The following is an 18,857-nucleotide window of genomic DNA, read 5'->3' as shown; positions in this document are numbered from 1 at the left end:
TCCAAACCACAGGAATGAAAGGTTTTGATACTTGTGCATGACAATCCTATGTTTAGGGTCTACTTTTCTTAGCTGATTAATTAATAGCTTCAAAACTATTTTACTACTTTTCAGAAACTCATCCCTGTCACCACCAACATAAAATATCTGTAACAATTTGTCTCAAAGCTTCATCCCTTGTTTCTCAATCTCAGGCAGAGACATAACTTATGTCTTATCAGGAATTTAGAAAGCATGGGAATATATGCCTTTCCTAAGTACTTTCATAACTTTCAGCAATTTGTAGCGCAGGGACTTCCTGAGACAGGTTTGGTCAAATAACTCAGGGTAACATTAAGTCCCCCAGACTGACAAAATTGGTTGCAGTTATAACAGCCCTTATTTGTTGCATCTCCATCCAAAGACATCTCACAGGGCACCCTGTTACTACTCAGATATGAGTGTGTTGGTGGATTTACTGGGTATTGGGAAAAGCTTGACTGTGTCTCCTCAGAAGCCATCATGCTCCTGGATGCCACCTCAGGCATGGCAGTGGGAGAAGCAGAATCCATCCCTTCAAACACCCGAGTTCCTGCAGAGCAGAAGGACATCACAGACCCTAATTCAGAACACTGAGTGGGACTTACCTGAACCCTTGTGAGACAAATCATTTCTATTTGTCCTTTTCATTGTGTAGCAGTTGTATAGATATGCTTTTAGAAACCCTGATTATGTCACAACTAGCATTTTTATCCCTCTCTAAAGCCTTGCTATGCACATAAAAAGACAAGAGCAAATGCCGCACTCAGACCAATATTATGTTAATTTGATCAGTCAGGATGCAATATTTTTTGCAATAATTCTTTTTTCTGAGGATCTTAGAAGGAGGTGGCTCTTTTTCCTAGTTCTGGTCAAATCAACTCACACTACCTCCTTGTTTCAACTGCTGTTTACAGTGTAGTCAGAAACATCTCCTTAAATACAAAGAAAATGTTGGTTCCTTTTGTAGAGACAGGGCCATAATACAAATACAACAAACAAACCTCATTCCAGTTATTTCCAGACATGTTCCATAGAAGGAACTTCCTGTCCTGCTTGCAAGGGTTTAACATTGTCTGAATGCACAGAAATATTTACATCATGACCTGTCCTAGGAGCTTTAAAATGTAGGTAAATGATGCAGGTATGAAAGGTGCAATATCCACCACACAGCACCAGATAGCACCAGATAGCTGTCCTTCCTGGCCTGTTCCTGGTGCTTCCTGGCCTATCAGAGCAGAATTATAACTGGCACAGTTTGTACTATGTCCCTTCAGTCTGTGGTAGCAAGGACAAGGCAGCATGCAATCATATTGCTCAGACTCATGTTTATGCTTTCTTTTAATATTTTTACCAAAGCAAAACAAGGATTAATATGTGTGCATTTTCTCACTTAGCCAGGCATTAATAACAGACCGTGATTTTGAAGTACTGCTCTATTCCTGCGCTTCCATGTCAGGTGCTCTGATCCATAGAGGAGAACTGGAACAGCTGACTCAGATGGAAAGACTCAGAGGAATGGAGGGTCACCCCAATTTGCCATTAGCATGAGAACTTCCTTTCATTTGAGTTGAATCCTGTCTGCAGGGCTAGATCCTCCTGGAAGAAGAAAACAGCTTGATGATACGAATCGCTGATTGCTAGTACACAAATAGTTTTTGCTTGCACAATAAAGACAATAAAACATCTGAGAAATAGAAAATATAAATGTTACAGACATCTGGCAAGCACTGGAACCTCAGGTTTTCAGTTACAAAGTTTTATGCTTTTAGCAAACAAGTGTCTAGAAGGGTGCAAACCACATGAAGCAAACGCCTCTGTCTCTCGCAGGGCAGGTGGTAGCCTGGGGAACAGCTGGCTTCAGCTTTCCTGCCTAATTGAATTCTGGTCTGCCTAGTGCTACTCATTTGTGCTCAAACTAATGTTTCTCTCCCCTCTTCACTAAGCAGCTGCCAGTTGGCATAGTCAGACTGCAGCAACCACTGGAGTTGTTTCATCACTGTTTGCCTGGGGTGAAGCGAGTGGTGAAGCCTGCAGCTGCTCTGGACACTGAGGATTCCATCTCCTACTGTCCCTTTGCCCTGCTCTCACAGAGGGCTTTGAGCTGCACAAGGTCTCCAGGGCTTGGCTTGCTGAGGTCTCCTGCACCTGGCACGACTGGGGAGGTTTGCCATTTCTAAGGAACACAAAAGACGCTATTCTTAACAAGCAGTGGCTTAAAACAAAATATTTTTGCTATTCACTAACAGAGGGAATCAAATTGCAGTCATTTTCTACCTTACTGAGGTAATTTTAGAAGAATTGAAAATATTAAAATCATAAAGTCTTTCATGAAAATCCTTTCTTCCTTACATTTCCCAAACAATACTTTCACAATATTCAGTTGCATTTTGGGTCCTAACATGGAATCAAGAGACATGGCCAGCTGTTATTCATCCCAAGGCACATACTAGACTCTCTAGAGTTCTCAATCCACAGAATCTTTGACAGTGTGCTGCCACTCCCATCCCAATAGAATCAAAAGTTTACTTCTCCTCACTTCTTTTCCATTGTATCTTTTTATCTCCATGTATCTCAACATTATTTTACAAATTCTTTTTAACTAACTCCACCACTAATCTTAATTTTTATTCTGGTTTTGATCAAGAAAAGAAAAAGGAAAACAAATGCACAGATAAAAGCAACAAGTTTTTGAAGATATAAGCCTGTAAAAGAAAGGTTAGAAAATACAAGGTCGTGATAGCTGGTTAGAATGCTTATCACTAAGGGAACCATTTTTCCCCTGAAGAAGGTACTAGTAACTTACTGATAATTTCATGTAACTTACTAATAACAGTCTATTAAAAAAATTTACTCCAGTATGCAAATAGAATTATTCCAGTCAATATCAGGATAAGACTTAAAGACAAACAAGTCCTGGGTTGACTATATGATGCTTTTATCCCAAATCGTCTCGTTCTGTTTATGCTGAATAATAAGTTTTGCACCTTTAAGACATGTTCCAGAGAGTGAAGGGGGGGAGAAGAAGCAGCAGTTTGTTTTCAGACACTGCACTCCTCCTCCACATTCCTGCTCCTGGACTGTGATGTCTGCAGACGGACAGACAGCGGGACAGAGCTCTCCTTTTCTTTAGTTAGTTTTGTTAGCTGAGGCAAAGAAGTTCCCTGGACTGTTATTTTTCCCTTTTCTTTGGACCTCTTGAAACTACTCTGGCCTGAACACCCAGGGGAGCACCTGGTGAGAGAAAGGTTCTATTAGACCATTCTGGTTTCAGCTAAGAAGAAACACGCTGCTCTGAAGCACTGCTGTGGATGCTACTTGCTCAATTGCCTGGATAATGATAAACAATTGCAAATGGGTGCTGGTAAACCTGTCATGACTGAACCGCAGCCTCGGAGCCAGCCGTGTTTTGGGATCCACAGCACTTACCAGAAACATTTTATAGTGCTCAAATAAATGCTTGATGATAGTAGCATGTGCTGTTCTATGAGACAGTGAGCATGTTCTTAACTTCCCCTTCCCATTCCAGAAGGGAAAGTCAGTTTGGAGCCAGGCACTCCTCCCATCTCTGTGTTCATCCCTTTCCACTCCAGTTTTGCTGAGACAGTCCCAGAGGGTCTCTGCCAATGACACCCAGCCTGAGCCTGTGCTGGGCTGCACGGACAGCAGCAGCACGTGCAGAGCTGTGCAGGGCTGTGTGCATGGTCCCAGATGTTCAGGAAAGGAAAGGTACTCGTGTTTCCTTCTCAATGGGTCCTCTCAGGCAACAAGGCCACTATACCCTCTGTATGTGCTGCACACAGGGCACCAAGACAGCCCTCCAGGAGCAGTGATAGTCTTGGTGCTCAGAGGAATATGTCCCCAACCCTGGTAAGGAAGTCAGGAAGCTTTGCTCTGATCTTCAATCCTTTTGATCAATCTGTATTTTATTAACAACAAATTCTTTATGCCATCCATGGGGAAAAAGAAAACAAAATTCAATTTTGTGGAGTGCTTGTTTTCAAAAAGAGGGATGGGAGTTTTGTTCATTTTTTCTTTAAATCAGCCAGTAGTAACTCCAACATGGGCTCTGTACACACACCAGGCCCCTCTCGGGGTGCAGCCAGAGAACCTGGGGCCGTGCCTGCAGTTGGTGTGTGCCTGAGGATAGAAAGCATGGAAGCCAAGTGTGACCACACACAACAGGTAGATCCAGCTGTGGCACAGCAGCTGCCGGTCCTGGGGGCCAGTACAAAGCTGCCACTGCACAGAGACCGTGCTGGTGACAGCAGTGATGGCTTCAGGCACAGTGACCACATTGGCCCTTATGCCAGAGGCCATTGGACTGCCCACTGCTAATTGTCATTTAACTGCAAGAGCCACATTAACCTTCCCCAGGTGCTGGTGCTGTGGGATCGGGGTGCGTGCAAGCCATGCCAGCTGCCACTGTCACCTGGGTCACCCCCTCAAAGCAAGGACAAGCAGCTGGGACAACAGGAAGGGTGACACCAGGAAGGGTGACACCATTGCAGGACTTACAAGCTGGCCCCAGGACAGAAACAGTTTTGGCAGGTACCTATTTCCAGTAAAAATAAACTTAGCAGACTCTGCCCATGTGCTCTTCTTTACTGTTCATGACTACTGCTGGGAATAGGACTGCTGCATTTTTTGGCCAATGTTCTGGAATAGGTACCTTTATTTAGCACTCAGTATTCAAACATAAACGTAATAAGTAGCCTTTAAGCAGAGTGCCTTCTATTGTTCTATTGACATGTTTCCTGTGCCATACTCAGGCAAAAAAGAGCTCATTAATGACTGAAATAAACCATCAACAGGAATACTAAATAGTAATAACCACACTCATCACACAGTCACTAAAATTTGTTCTTGCACAGTTTGTATAGTATCTAAATAGATATATTTGTTTGCTTATTAACAGCCAGAAAACTGTCAAAAAATGTTAAGCAACTATTTATTCACTGTAAAATATGTACAGTACATTGCTTCCAGACAAACCCCTAAATGGGAATAACATAGTTTAGAAGCACCATTAATATCTTCTGCAGTTACAACCAGAGAGGAAATTTTCTTTAGAAATAGCAGCCTGCACTTGTCAGAATGTATATCTATCATCAACCAAACAAACCAAAACAAAATACACAGCACTGCAAACTCTGAGAAAGATTTAATTTTCACATTGATGAATGATTCCACTTCCCATTAATCTAAGTGGTTTGCCTAGTCTCTAGTAAATGGGGCCTTCCATCTTCCCATAGAGAAGCTGAGTTTACACTTAAGGACTGACTACATGAAAGATGAGCCAATTATTAGACATGAAACAAGCTCTCCTGGCAGGGGAGGGCAGCAAAGCAGCAGGACTCCTCTATTAGATGCCCAAGAGTGCTTTCTATTATGTTACAGCTGCATTTGATGGGCATTATTCACTTTAAGAGACTGAGAGTGCAAACATGACTCAGACGCAGCAAGAAGGACTGACGTTGATAAATGCAGATCACGTCTGCTGCACAGGCAAAACCAGCAGCAGGGCACCCCATTTCCAGGATCATCTCCATGGAGGCATGCATTTGCCTTTCTGGAGCAGATACCAAAACACACCGAGCATCTGTGGCATCCTTCTTGTACACAGCAGGGACAGCTTCCAGAAATCTATTTTCTCGTGTACTTTCCTGTCTGCAAGATGCAGAAACTCCATTAGCTGCTGTCACATGAGAAAGAGACTGGCTCATGTTCCAAACAATTGTTCACTTTCTGATAATAGGAATGGCTCATGGTGCCAAATTTTTCCACACCCCATTTGGCCATGATGCAGCAGTATAGCCACCACAGCAAGTCTGAATATTCAAACAAATCAGACTGATCTTCTCAGCCTCACTGTCCAGCAAGAACAGAAAATAACATGTTTTAAAGAGAATACTGAAAGTTTCAGAAGCATCAACAGCCCAATTGCAGACTTCATTAAAGAATGGGTCAGGGACAGACCTGCTGCCTCCAAGTAAAACCTGTAATTTTTGCAAGCAGAGTCAAAAACATTATCAAACATGAATTTATATTGAGTCCATTAATGAATAACAATCACTTTTTTAGTTTAGTAAGAATAGCTATATTGACTAGCAAATCAGGAAAGAATAGGAGACTGTCAATCACACCCTTTGGTCCATATCTATTTAGCAATTTTCTATCCATTAGCAGAGGGGGAAAAGAAAAAAAAAATAAAGGGTAGCTAACAGCTGTTTATACTCCTTAGTAAATATTACATAAAATAAACTGGTTGGAATAAATTTATCATTAATACCCTCAAACAGTGCACTAAGGAAAGTGTTATTTTTATGGGTATTTATGCATTTTTAGAGCAGCAGATTAAAAAAAATAAAAAGCAAAACAACAAACTGAGAGGAATAGCAGATTTGTCTTTACAAACCAGCTGTTGATCTGCTGGTAGGTAAAACCAGCAGGGAGTTAAAAGAAACAATTGGAAGAATTCCACTGATTGATGAATGGAAAAAGAGATTTGCCTTTACAAATAAACTTTAGGTTTGCTGATAAAGGAAATGAAACATTGAAAGATGAAAGAAACAATGGGGAAGAAGAACCCCTAAATTCCATAAGAATTAAAAATTAAAAGGGAGGGTTATACATTAGAGGGGAATCCCTGGTATCAGGTGTTCTGGGAAGTCTGAACCTCTGAAGCACCTCAGCCAATGGGGAAAGAGAGAAGGGAAATGCGGCGGGGAATAAAAAGGGAGGCTGACATCTCCAAAAATGTGAGAGACCCCAGGGCAATGCCCCATGGCCTCTCCCTTTATTGGAATAAAGTAAAAGGACTCCTCAGTCTCCTTTTTGGACATAAACCTCTGGTGTTTGTGGATTAATTTTCCTAACAAAACCAACATTAAATATCTTGCCTCCGACCTGTAAAGTATGAAACCTCCTGACTTAAGTGATCCGATGGGCTGGGCTGATCTCAGACGGCAGCTGCAAGGGCTGACCAGGTGGTAAGGGGTGGCGGGCGGAATGCTATGGGGGCAGCTCCGTACGATGGAGCAGCTCCGTGCGATGGGGACAGGTCCGTGCGGTGCGATGGGAGCACCTCCGTGGGGTGCGATGGAGCAGTTCCGTGCGGTGCGATGGAGCAGCTCCGTGCGATGAGAGCAGCTCCGTGCGATGCGATGAGAGCAGCTCCGTGCGATGAGAGCAGCTCCGTGCGATGCAGCAGCTCCGTGTGATGAGAGCAGCTCCGTGCGATGCGATGAGAGCAGCTCCGTGCGCCGGGAGCAGCTCCGTGCGATGGGGGAAGCTCCGTGCGATGGGGGAAGCTCCGTGCGCCCGGAGCAGCTCCGTGCAATGGAGCAGCTCCGTGAAGCAGGGCAGCTCTGTGCGATGCGATGGAGGGCAGCTCCGTGCAATGGGGGCAGGACCGTGCGATGGGATGGAAGCAGCTCCGTGCGCCGGGAGCAGCTCCGCGCGGTGCGATGGGAGCAGCTCCGTGAACCGGGGCAGCTCCGTGCGATGGAGCAGCGCCGTGCGATGGAGTAGCTCCGTGCGGTGCGATGGGGGCAGCTCCGTGCGGTGCGATGGGGGCAGCTCCGTGAACCGGGGCAGCTCCGCGCACCAGCAGCCGCAGCCGCGCCGCCCCGGGCCGGACGCCGCTTACGAACCCGGACCGGCTGACGCCCGCTGTGTCTCGCTGGCGCATCCTGCCGGCCACAACCTGGTACTGCAGCCGAGGCAGGGCGCATGCGCGCTGACCAGAACGGAGCCCTTTTTGTCGCGGAGTCATTAATTAATTAAGGCGGAACGGAAACTCCGATGGGTGCGCGGATTCCCCCCCTCCAGGGGTTCATCCGGAGGTAGAAACGGACACGTCATTAAAATGAATTATTCCTACTCCCCTGCCACTTACTCTTCTCTTTAGTCAGCAACCTTCCCTCCATGTGACCAGAAAGGTAAAGGATGTTCAGGTGAGGGTTGAAATTGGCTTCCTTTCTCTTCTTAGGCCAAACGAAGGAAGCACATCCAGAAGCAGACCCTGTACTCAAGGTATGGCCCAACCCAGGCCGAGTACAGGAGCAGAATCCCTGCCCTGGTCCTGCTGGCCGCCCTGTTCCTGACACAGGCCAGGCTGCCGTTGGCCGCAGAGCGCTGCTGGCCCGTGTCCATCTGCTGTCCATCAGTGTCCATCTGTATCCCCAGGTCCCTTTCTGCCGGGCTGCTGCCCAGCCACTCTGCCCCCAGCCTTTAGTGCTGCACGGAGTTGTTGTGGCCGAAGTGCAGGAGCAAACACTTGGTCTTACTAAACTCCACATTGTTGGATTCAGCCCATCCACACAGGTCCAGGTCCCTCTGCAGAGCCCTCCTGCTTTCCACCAGGTCAATATTCCTCCTCCATCACTTTGGTGTCATCTGCAAATTTGCTGGTGCTTGACTCAATCCTCTCATCCAGGTCGTTGGTAAGGGTATTGAACAGGACTGGGCCCAGCACTGATCCCCAGGGGACAGCACTGGTACCTGAGCACCCACGGGCTGCAGCACCGCGCTCTGGGCCCTGCCATCCAGCCACAGCTGTGCTCTCTGTGCACTGGGCATTAGAGCTTCTCTGGGCATTAGAGCTTCTCTGTGCATTTCTTTGAATATGCTTTTGCAGTCAGACACTATCACGGACTATCCTTGAATCCTTGGGCCTTAACCTGTCGCTGTTTTATATGAAGTCTTATTCCATGAGCTGTCGACATGAGTCCTTCACAGACCCAGCAAACCGGCAGTGGGTGACATAAATGAGGTGGGAAGATCTGCTGAAGGGTCTCCCCTGTGCTGTTGGTGCATGTCCCTGGGTAAGTCAGTCGAGCCATCCTTTGATCCAGCAGGATGCTCAGTGGAGTGTACCAGTAACGGGGTGCTGACAGACTGCTTGGGCACAGGGGTCTCAGCTTTCCTGGACTGCTGACAGGCAAAATAAATATTACTGCTCCAGTACATCTGCCCCCACTAAGGGTGGAAGAAATCTCTCCTTTTCACATGGCAGATGTTTTGTGTAAGTGTTGTGGGTTGGCCCAGGCCCGATGCCAGGCACCCACAAAACCACTCACTCACTCCTCTCTGCAGCTGGACAGAGGAGAGAAAATATAGCAAAGGGTTCATGAGTTAAGGACCAGGAGAGATTGCTTATCAAACAGCATCACGGGCAAAACAGGCCCAAATTAGAGATATTAATTGAATGTATTGCTAACAAAATCAGAGCAGGGTAAGAAGTAAAATAAAAACTTTCCCCCTGCCCCTCCCTCCTTCCCAGCTCTACCTCCTAGCTCAGCAGTGCAGGGCAACAGGGAAGGGGGGTTATGGTCGTTACATCATCCATTGTTTCTCCCATGAGAGGCGGCTCTCCACAAACTTCTCCAGTGTGAGTCCATCTCGTGAGTACAGATCTCTGAGAGCTGCTGCCGCGTGGGTCATTCTTACACAGGGTGCAGACCTTCGAGGAAGGCTGCTCCAGCATGGGCTCCTCCACAGGCCACAGGTAGATCTCTCCATCCCCACAAACCTCCAAAGGCTGGAGGGGCACAGATGCTTTACCATGGTCCTCACCATGAGCTATAGAGGAATCTCAGCTCCAGTGCCTGGAGAGCCTCTTCTCCCTCCTTTTCCGCTCTACCTTGGTGGCTGCAGAGTTGTTCCTCTCACATATTCCCACCCTGCTCTTCTCTGGTTCCAATTACAACTGCGCAATAAACATTTTTGTTTCTTCTTAAATATGTTATCACTGAGGGAGGTGTCACACCATTTCTAATTGCCCAGCCTTGACCAGCAGCGCATCATCTCTTTGGAGCCACCAGGGACTGCCAGACACGGTGAGAGCTTCCAAAAGGTCCTTGCAGAAGCCGCTGTTGTAGCCTTCCCCCTTCGCCCTCGCCCTTACTACCCAACCACGGGAGCCCAAAACGGAAAGATACAGGGTTTTAAAATGAAAATATAACTCTTGTATATATATATAAATTACCCAATAAAGGACTTCCAAATGTAACAAAATATTACATATGAAGGAATTAAAAAGAGCTAATAGCTCTCTTAGCTCTCGCACACAAAGTCTAAGCGGATATTAGCAGTAATCTAAGCAGAGATTTTATAGAAGTAGATATCTACTTATATAAGTAGAAGTACTTATATTTTCGAAGTGTCAAAATACACAAGTCTAAACAGTCTAAATATGTGGTTTTTGTGTTGACAGAAGTTAAACAGATATGTGTCAATATATCTGTAGGTATAAATAGACATTCTGTATATTAAGTGCAAATAGACATAGCCTAAATAGTTGAGTGTAAATATATAAAAGTGTATGGGGGGAAATAACAAAACAGTTTTGGGTAAGGGTTTTGTTTCTTGCTCCATGAATCCCAGCAGATTTGAAATTCTCAGAAGATTTTCTCAGAAGCCCAAAACTGTGACATTTCTTTCAGAAACTGCATGGATTGATGCAGCCAGAAACAAAGACGCCCCTTCATCGTAATGGGCAAAAACAAAACCAAAAAGTACTAATTTTCATGTTGTGGAAAAGCACTGGAAACTCCTAAAATCAAGGATTTTGAAAAAGCAACCTCCTTTGCCCTAGTTTTCACCTTATAGAAAAGAAAAAAAAAAAACACACCGCCAAACACGTCAGCCTGGGGTGGAACCTGGGCAGTTTGGGGGCACGGCTGCGGCTGACCCCCGCAGTATCGGGTCGGTTACAGGGAGTGAATTGGTTACCCCGGCCGCACTGGCTGCTGCGGCTGATCCCGGGGAGATGCGCTGCTGCCCGAGCCGCTCCCACGCCGGGCGGCGGCCCCGGGCCAGACTCAGAGGGCGTTCCTCGCTTTCTCCGCTCCCCGAGCCCCCCGCTGCCCTCGCCGCCCGCCCTGCCGCCGCACGGAGATGGGGCCGGGCCGCGCTCCGCCCGTTCTCCCTTCCGCAGGCAGCGGAGAGGCGGCATCGCTCCCTCCAGGAGATCATGCATCGCCCCGTGTAGGCGGGACCTGGCGGGGAGAGAACATGAAAACACAACTGAGAAAGTAATATTAAAAACGTCTATTAGAAGCATTTTTACTGCTGTCAAGTCCCTGTTACCATAGGGGTGAAGATTCTGTAGAGCGCGTCTGTTGTCAGAACCCCAAGGTCTCTCATCTAGGCGGAGAGAAAGAGATTTGCCCTGAGTTGCTCTTGGTGAACAACAGTTTTTACCTGGTTATCGGTTTTGCCTCCTTTACTCTCATTGCTGCAATATTTCTTCAGACATTGTGCCCTGCATCAGCATTTACAGCTCTTGTGCTGGGTAGTAAATAATTGAAATCAATGCAAATACATTATTTCTGTAATTTATATCAATATATTTAGTTTGCTGTTCTTAATCCCACAGAACAGGGCTGCTCAGAGGTTCAAACACACAGGCCCTCTCTCACAAAACTCAACTGAGCTGACTGAAGTTACACACAGGGGATGCACTAGATTCTCTGGGTTATTATTAAGCCTTGGCAGATGATTTTGATTAGGTCAAATGGCATTTGCAACTACCTCCAGGACAGGAGGGTGGAAACGTTTCCTTCCTGTGGAAAAGAGCCACTGCTCGCAGCCAGGAGCTGGGGTCCTAATGCAAGATTCCTCCTCTTAAAATGGCAAATATGTCAGGATTCCTCTCAGACAGAAGCAGCCCGGAACTAGAGCTCTGGTTGGCCTTGGATTCCCGGGGCCACATCTAAACTGCCTGCAAGACTTTAAGGGTGAAAATGTTTCCTACCTGTTGGAAAGAGACACCATCCACAGCCAGGCTCTGTTTTGGGATGACTCACCAGCAAGGAAGAGGGAGAGAGAACACGCTCCTGCCCAGCGTGTACTCAGAGTCATCTCAGAGTCCTATTTCAAAGAATAAATATATTGCCTATTTCATACGGCAAATAAGAAAAATAGATCTATTTTATCTATTTTCTATCCGCCTCCCACTAAATTCCAAACAAATCAGCAGGAAATCTACTGATATTTAAGACTCCACAGTGAGTCTTCCTCCTTGATTTTTTCCCCTGATTTTGAAGCATCTGGCAACTTAGTTTTGGGCTATTTTGCTACTTTGCACTGCGCTGGATGGAATCCCGCTCCATTTTCTAGTAGTCACAAAATTTGCAACATTTTTATTTTTTCTCCTCCAATTGCAGTTCCTTTGATGGGATCTCCATTCCAGAGCGTTTGTAAGTCCTTCTTTTCTGTTTTGGCGTTCAGCAGGGATCAATTTGGGCAAGCTTTGGTGCATGTCCCTGCACTTGATGGCATATTCAATTCCTTCATTTTCATTTCTTTCAATTTCATTACCTTTCGGGAAGGGAAACGGAATCTTGCGATTTCAATGGGGACCAGTAGGGGAATCTTTGGTGCATGTCCCTGCACTTGATGGCATGCCATGCCTTTGCATGGCTTTGACTTTGCGGAAAGTTTTTTTTCTTTTTTTGACTATCCATAGCATGTCCCTCATATGTTCCCCTCCAAGCGCAGTGTTCCTCCTTGACTTTTTTCCCTGCTTTTGCAGCATCTGGTAGTCCCTGTGATTCTTGACAGTGATAGGGCAAGGGGGAATGAATTCACAAAGATATATCGCAGGGTTAAAGGGGATATTAGCATGAAAACTTCCTTGTGAGGGTGGTGAGGCCTTGACACCGGCTCCCCAGAGAATCTTTCTGCCACATGCCTGGCAATGTTGTAAGATCGGCTTGGAACAGCCTGGTCTAGTGGAAGGTGCCTGGTCATGGCAGAGAATGGAACTGGATGGGCTTTAAATTCCCTTTCATCCCAAAACATTCCGTGATTCCATGATGAAATATGGAGATGGATGTGAGCCTTCACTCATAGAATATGGAAGTGCAGGGATGGTCTTGAGCGGGTGCCTTGTGGGGGTTTTGGGTGGTCAATTCCATGTGCAGAGACCATAAGACTTTCCAATAGTAGAAAATGAGCCATTTCTGCACTTTTAAGCCATGAAGTTGAAGTAAAATGTTCTTATCTTGATTCTACTTTCAATTCAGCTGTAAAAATAGTTTTTTGAGGCTCCTGCATGGAGTTTTATCTGAACATAACTAGCATGAAGGATGGCTCCAGGGAGGAAAAAGTACTTTTGGCTCCCTCTTATTAAGAGCTGGGCTATTGCCTGTGCTTAGGAAATTCCAGTAGATCTTTTTATGCAAAATTTCTGATTTATTCTGTGGGTAACTCTGGCTGTTAATCAAGAAGAAGAAATGCATAAATTACCAGTGTGGGATTTTGTTTATTAAAATTGTATTAAGGCATTTCTACAGCCTGTGTTTGGGCACACATAGAGCTACACTCTAAAGGATCCAGGCATAAACAGGAAATTTTGGCATCAATTTGGAGTGTAATGCCATGGAGGCTTCCAAAGATGCTCCAAGTCAAAGGAATTGCTGGGCACAAGTGGTTTGAGCTTGGTGGGATTCCTGGTAGGACCAGTGCAAGATCTCCAGGTGTGGAGATTTTAAATTTTAGTCCTGCATTAGTAACTTTGCTTCCACAGCTGGAAGTTTTACTGAAACCTGCCTGAGAAGGATTGTAGGAGCAAATTGCTTGAAATGGCAGGATTTAGGATGGGTTCGGGGAATGAAGGAACAGATGATGAGAGGATCTAGGAGAAGTTTATTAAAACTCAGAATATGATAGCAGAGGTACAAAAAATACATTACTGAGCATAATGGAGAATTAAAACAATCCAGATGTTGCAGGCTATGATGAATTATGGGAAGAAATACCTCCTAAGGATTGAGGCAACGTAAGGACAGCCAGTCACTGTAGCTGCAAACATGATTTTAATAACTCAGGAAAGGCACAAAGGAGCAGGTATGTTGTTTGCATTTGTTTTTAGCTGTGGTCCCATTAGATATCATGTGCAACACTTGTACTCTGATCAAAATGTGAAATTTGCTGTATTTTCCCCCCTGTTATTGATTTTTTCCTATTCGCCAGAAAGTTATTGCAGGCTTGAACTCTTGGGATTGCAGCTTTATGGAAGAAGCAGCGTGAGGCTGATAAATAAATATAAAAAGAGCAACAATGGTAATGCTTCTGTCATTCTTTGAAAAGATCAAAAGAATTCTCAGGAGTTTGGGTGCCTTCATGAAGGGGAAATCAAAATGATATTGCACAGAAAATGGTGATAATGGCTGTGGCAGAAATAAATAGGGATAGTAAGTGTGAAATTTGAACTAGATCTAGGAAAAACATTGGGAAAAAGAACCCCAAATCCAGACTTTGGGAAGTCCTGTGAGTTTCCTTATTACCCTTGGCATCTTCCAGAATTAAATGACAAATATTGTGTTTATTGGCTGATTGCCTAAGGGTGGTCTGCTTATTTCTTAAATTGAGCTGTTGCCCAGCACATCAAATTGTTTGTTGTGTATTTTGTAGGAAAGATTAATTTTCTGCCAAAAAGTGTCCTTTGTGACATATAAAAAGGGGAGCATCAACATCAAGGCTTTACATTCTGGAAGTCTTTATCAGTTCATAAACTGAGGGCCTGTGAAGTGAATAAAATAATCTCAGACATAGGTTGAAATTTATAATTTGGACAATTTAGTTAGTGAAAGGTATGATTTAATCAGAATTTTAATTGAGCTTTTAGATAATTGGCAGGGCCAGGAACTGCAGGCAGATGTTCCTCTGGGTACCCCTGGCTCTTGTGTCTCCTGCACCAACCACAGTGAAGAGCTTTATTTCCCAAGCTCATAACTTTATATCCCAAGTTCATAACTTTATATCAAGGTCATAACTTTATATCCCAAGCTCATAACTTTTCACACCAGTAAAATGTTGAAATTCCAGACAAGCACAGCCAAGCCTAACCTGGTTTTGCTGTCCCTGGGTCATTGGAGGAGCTCTCATCTCTGGGGACAGCAGAGTGCTGCACACATGTGACATCTCCTATCTGCCATTCAGCACTCAGGTTTCATGGACAAAATAAATAATTGATTTACAGCAGGTAAAAGCTTGCAATGAATGTGAGTGTGTGGCAGGGAGAGCCAGGGGAGTGGTGTGAAACAAAGAATGGAGGAGATTGAAGGTATCTTAGTAAAGATAAACCTTGAATAAACAAGCTCTATAGCTGTGATTTTTTTTTCCTTGCAATGAGATATAAAATCAGATCTGAAATATCCAAATCATCAAAATAATTTGAAGAACATTGATAACTGATAACTCCATACAATCATCTGTGATGCCAAAGACTTGTCACTTCTCATTTCATATCTCAGTTTCTGGAAGTTTTAGTGAGCCTGATTAATTCATGTGGTGTCCTAGGACTCTTTAGGAGCCCTCCACCAGTCATAGCACCACAACATCCCACACGGAATTATTTTACTTTTCCAGGTTGTTGTTTATGGAGGATAAAAAATAATAGGTGGAACAGATCCCTGGAAGTACCCAAGGCCAGGCTGGGCAGGGCTTGGAGCACCCTGGGGTGATGGAAGGTGTCCCTGCCATGGCAGGAGTTGGAACGAGATGCCCAAGCCAGGCTCTGCCATCCTCACTCGTTCTCCTCTCTCTTAAACAACAGAGGGCGATCTTGTATTAAAAATTTAGGTTTTACCCCCATCGAAGCCTTTCCTCTACGAATTGTTGTCAAAAGAATGAAGGTTTTTATCTCCAGAAACATACGGGATCAGGTGTCTGTATTATTCTGTGTAAATGTTATCTCTGTTAGGGATACTCGCAGTAACTATCAGGTTTTACACCACACAGCAACGTTGCTCTATAGTAAGTGAGAATTACTGAAGTAAAACCTTTAGGATACTAATGGACCAAATAATAGAACTCACTGTGCAAGAACACTGTAGAAATCTGGTGTGTTGAGTAATACTCAAGAAGTTGTTTGAAATTATTTTTTTTTCGATTTAAGAAGACAGTTATCTGGTTTAGTATGTTACATGAAGGTTGAGGAAACAACATGCTAAATGTATTTTGTGTTTATTTCAGTCTGGGAAGTGTCTGCCCTTCATCTGATGCCTGACTGCAAACGGAGGTGCTGAACCAGTCTCCAGTGCTCAGGTGGGGAGCCCTAATTTACACAAAATCCCCTTTTGGTATCACAAGTAAACCGTTCTTGTCAGTGTGGCTGGTCTGCCTGAGCTAAAGCTCACAGATTATTGCTTCAGTTACTCAAATGCAAAGATATGAAGCACATGACTGGGTAAAGAAGTGATATTATATTCTTTGGTGAGTTAGAGTTTTTGAACTGTTTTTTAACACTTTTATTTTGTGTAACAGCTTGTATCCCTGCCATGTCACCTGGAGTGCTAAAGCATTTGGTCCCCGTGAAGGAGAATCACTGAACTATTGCAGATGGCCTGGCTTGATAAACTTCTTTGTCAATTAATCTGTTGCAAATGCCCTCAGTCTTCTGAATGGGTTTTCCTCTGGCAGCCCTGTGATAGTTCCCTGTGGCTCCGGGATGGAACAATCCTGGGCAGTAAAGAGATTGAGATAATGACAGTCCATGGTGACAGCAGGGCTGGCAGAGGCAGCCCGGGGGAAGAAAGACACATACTTGCCAATAGAAATACCTCCATCCTTTGGGAATTGTGGCTTGGGAATCAAAGCTGACCTCATAGACAAGAATGATGGAGAACAAGCTTTTGATTTATGACTGGATGAAGCTCAAAGTCTGCCCTTCTGATCCTTCTTTACAACACACCTTTTGTATTTTATATGAGCTCTTTCACTTTATTCTCAGAATGTTATCTCCTGGGGTATCGTTTTTAAGTCTTTCAGTGTTGTAATAGTTCACTCATCTCCTTCATAGTAGTTAGCTTTTGTTTTTAATGAAGCTAAAATCCCCTTTTAGTATCACAAGTAAACTGTCATTTATATTTAACATGACTGATCAGCTGCTTTGCTTTTTTATTCTTTCTTTTTTTTTTTTTTTTTTTTGTTCTGAGTTTCATGAAAGCTAAACCCATATTTACCTTCTAGACCACAGCTAGGGAATTCCATTCGCTGGTTGCCTCAAGTATTTATCTGCACTTGAAAATGAAAAAAAATTTGCATTTTTGGTACTGGAATTTGTGGGTCAGATCCTTGGAAAATGTTGAGCTCTGCTGGGTTTAATGAAGCTCTGCTGCTTTTCACCACCCATCTCTAATGAAGGCATCCACTATAGTGATTGTAACACCCTGTCCCTCTCCTGGGAATTCTGCTCTCTGCTACCTGCTCATTTGCCTTAGAGGCTTTTAGCAAAATAGTGAATTCTCTGAAAGTTTTAAAAATATGAATCTGGGTCCAAATCTTGTGCAAATCATCCATTGTCCCCGTTTTCCAAATCTTTGCTGTGCCCTCTGTGACAAGCCATAGAAAGGGGCATAAAAAGCATTTCTGTGCCTTTTATAGCTGGGAAGGGCCGTGACAGCACAAGATCAAGTGCAGCTCTCTGCAAAGGAACGTTCTGTGCATCAGCTCTGTGGTATCTGTGTTTGGGGTGTTTGTGTTTCCATATATCTGTCAGTCTGTCTGTCATCTGCCTCCCTGTCCCCCTGACTTATGTGGCTGTTGATAAATACCCTCCGTTGGTGATTAAAAGGAAGTGACCTCATCAGTTTGTCTTTGCAGCCACAAAGGTTTGGTTGTAACGTGACATTCCATCCTATTACTCTGGTTTACACCAAATTCAACAGCTTGTGGCCTGCAGATACTCAGGATAAAGAGCAGAAAGAGACTGACCTTGACAACCTCATTTCTCATTCCTTTCTTGTTATAGGTAATATAGCTGAAAATGTGGTTTTAATTATAGTACTAATGAAAACTGAAAATCCAGACAGACACTTGACAAACTCTGGTACGCTTTATATTACATTTGTGCTAACTACAAAGTATCCAGCTGGGTGTAACATTATATCTCTTTTCCTTGAGCATCCGCCTGACTTAAGCTGTATAATTAATGTGTACTTTGGCTGCAGGTCAGCTTACAGTTGGTTTTTTAGAATTTTTACATTTTTTAAGATGTTGTAATGAAACGAATATGTTTATTACCTCGGTGCCTGCATTCCCCAGAGGGATTTAATACCTGTGGAGGAGCACTGGCTGGGAGAACTTGAATAAAATGCCTCTGCCAGCTGAGGCTGATGCTTCAGAAGCCTGCTTTGAAAAGTGGGTGTAAGAAACAGAATCAAAGAATGTCATGTCCACAGATGTGTTTAACTTTGATTCACCTCCTTTGTATGGTTTGTTGATTTTAAGTTACGACACCAACACACAATTGCCCGAAGTAGAATTTGTGAAGGGATTTATTTCTTTTCTTTTTTCTTTGGAAAGAATTTTGTTTTCAGAACTCACCAATGAGAAACTGATGTTCTCAGCTAGAGCCAGAAACACTAAAAGCAGGTTCCCTGCCAAGCTCCACCAGTGCACCTTCATCCTGACCTGTCTTAACTCTGCTATTCCAGCCAGGCATCTGAGTGCACCAGCATGTGCATGTAATCGTGTTAAATAAAATCCCTGCTTTCATGATATGGACAAATGCTCTCTTGGGACAGGACTGAAATTAGCTTTGAAGGAATTTTATTCTGATGTAAGGCAAAGCTGAAATTGAGTTACAAATGATAAAAATCTGAGTACTTCCATTATGCTGCTGTTCTCAAGGACCTGCTGCGGAACCTAAAATTTTTCTTAACAAAAGTATTAGTGTGTTTCTCTTGCCAAACTTCCAACAAACATTTCTGACATAAAAGGAAATAGCTGCAGCACAACCACACTCACAGCAGGGACCACAAGGTGTTACTTGTAGAAATGAATGCATAATGATTTTCAAATGAACTTCTCTGGCATGTTCCTGT

The sequence above is a fragment of the Zonotrichia leucophrys genome, chromosome 5, assembly GCF_028769735.1.
Source record: "Zonotrichia leucophrys gambelii isolate GWCS_2022_RI chromosome 5, RI_Zleu_2.0, whole genome shotgun sequence".
Taxonomy (NCBI): Eukaryota; Metazoa; Chordata; class Aves; order Passeriformes; family Passerellidae; genus Zonotrichia; species Zonotrichia leucophrys.
Note: the sequence above shows the minus strand (reverse complement) of the source record.